Raw genomic sequence first — 2,497 nt, 5'->3', positions numbered from 1 at the left:
AGAGAGAGAGAGAGATAGAGAGAAAAAGAGAAGAAGAGAGAGAGGGAGAGAGAGAGAGAGATAAAGAGAGAGAATCTCGATTTTATCCTTTGAATGTATGTAGGTGCCCATAAACGACACCAGTGTTCGATACGTGAAAATAGTACGGAAAAGGAAAAGGGATTATCGATGCCTCATTGGAATACCTAGTTCCCTGTATTCGGCTATTTTCTCCAAAGTATTTGCTCGTTACTTTGATGCATTAGCATCGACAAATATTTCGTTACTTTTTTATTTTATTTACTTGTTTTTCTTTTTTCAAAGTTTTTTCTTTTATTTTCTTTCTCTTTTCTCTTCTTGTTGACCATTGCGCGAGAGCCCTTTCTGTTTTCGACGTAACAAAACGTTTAACATTTAGGATAGACACATGTTTTAAAAATGAATATAAAAATTTCACGGATACTTATTTGAAAAAAAAAAAGAGAGAAAAAGAAAAAGAAAATTGAAATTTAATTTAACGATAATGAAATGTATATAATCGGGAATTTTTTAGATATTGAAGATCTTTATATCGATCATCGTGAAAGAAATATAATAATAAAATTATTTATCATATTGTAGTAAAAAAGAAAAAGGAAAAAATAAAATAAAGAGAAAGAAAAAAAAATTTAATACACAGATCGATATAATATCTATGAAATTATTTCGAACGAAAATAAAAGAGAGATACTGTGCTGATAGGAAATTCAACGACAAAGAGAACGCGCGAGCAACTTTAATTAACTAATCCTACTACTATCGATTCGATCTAAGCACGTGTTCGTCCGCTCGTTCGGTCGCATACTCGTGTACGAAGTCATCGAGATATCGACGAGCAACGACGCTGAGTAATTTATAAAGCCATATTCGCGAGCTACGCGGCTGTGCTAGAAAATTCTTCTTAACGCTAGAGACGACGATAGAGTTCTCTCTCTCTCTCATGTGCCGAAGCTAAACGTAATTATTTAAAGCTTAATGTTCCATTATTTTCCACTCTTTTCCATTCCCGTCGACAAAGAAAACGAGAAAGGGAAGAAAAAATAACAAGAAGGAAAAAGAAAAAAAAAAGAAAGAAAGAAAGAAAGAAAGAAAGAAAATTGTTGGTCTAGTTGAAAATTGAAACCGGACAATTACTTCGTTCGACAAATTGCCTCCATTCTATACTCGTAAATGGCCATTCGAGTCTATGTACCAATTGATTTCCTACGTATTTTATGCGGCATGAACTGCGGGTGCAACGCGAATACGCCTTACAAAACGTAACCATAGAACCAACTATTATCAAAAGCGTTTTCAACTAGTAACGTCGGACATGGCTGATTATATATTTCATCGCGATCAAATAATAAACTTGGCGTTGTTTAAATTGCATCTTTTAAAGAATTAAAATGTCGTTGAAGAAAAAGAGAAAGAGAGAGAAAAAGAGAAGTGCTTTTTAACTTTTTCTTTACGATCCAATTTTTTACTATATTTACAAAAAAAAAGAAAAGAAAAAAATATCTGTATAACGAAAATTGTCATAATACTATTAATAGGATTATATTCTAATAAGTATGACTCATAATTAAAAAGTATCAAATCTTTTGTAAATATAAAATAGGAATTAAGAATTTTTGACGATAAAATGAAAGATAACTAAGTTGGATATAGTCTGACATTAAATCTACATGGCTTTATACGGCATGAATTTTATATATGTACAATTATTACTCATGTACGGGTATGTAGAATCTATATTAAACGTATATATTGTGTATATACATATGTGTACGTGTATATACATATATATATATATATATATATATATATATATACATTTTAGTTATGTATAGAAATACATACGAAGGAATGTTTAACAAGGTTTAACAACGTTTAATTCGTATAGGCCCTTCATCCATTAGTCGTGATGCTGTAATCATGTAATTATTATTTCGAAGGCGAAGTTATATCAACGAGAAATGTCGAGAAACGGCAATGGAACGTTTTGATTTATGTACCGTGAACAACGATGCATGTTACTGCACTCACTACCATTCTCGAGAATGATTGTAACGAATATAATTTCGAGCATGTAAACCTGTCAGAACTATGACACGCGATTTCGTGTCATATTATGCTTCCTCTTTCCATCTTTTATGATAAGAGAAAATAATGTTAAAATTTGCAAAAGTTATTAAAAGCGTATTTATTACTGCCGGATCTTCGTTTTCTCGTTTTACTTTTCTTCTTTTTCTTTTCCTTCTGATTTTTCCTTTTTTTTCTCTTTTTTTTTGACAGCTTTACGAGACAAACTACAAAATATTCCTTTGGAAAATAAATATTCTCGAGATTTTCAGTACTTTGTATCTAAATAAAAAGTACTATGCGTTCAATTCTATTTACTAAAAATTCTGATGTAATATAGTATGAATGGTAAGTACGAATGGTAAGTATATATATATATATATATATATATATATATATATATATATATATATAT

At 30.3% G+C, this 2,497-nt stretch overlaps 1 protein-coding gene across 10 annotated transcripts in view; it reads right to left on the bottom strand.

Moving 5' to 3' along the window:
* LOC122636292 (dopamine D2-like receptor) overlaps nucleotides 1-2,497 on the bottom strand; it is a 124,114-nt gene that overhangs the window by 112,615 nt on the left and 9,002 nt on the right. The window lies entirely within an intron of this gene.

This window comes from Vespula pensylvanica, chromosome 21 (genome assembly GCF_014466175.1).
Source record: "Vespula pensylvanica isolate Volc-1 chromosome 21, ASM1446617v1, whole genome shotgun sequence".
Lineage (NCBI taxonomy): Eukaryota > Metazoa > Arthropoda > Insecta > Hymenoptera > Vespidae > Vespula > Vespula pensylvanica.
Note: the sequence above shows the minus strand (reverse complement) of the source record. Positions and strands in the feature narration are given on the sequence as shown.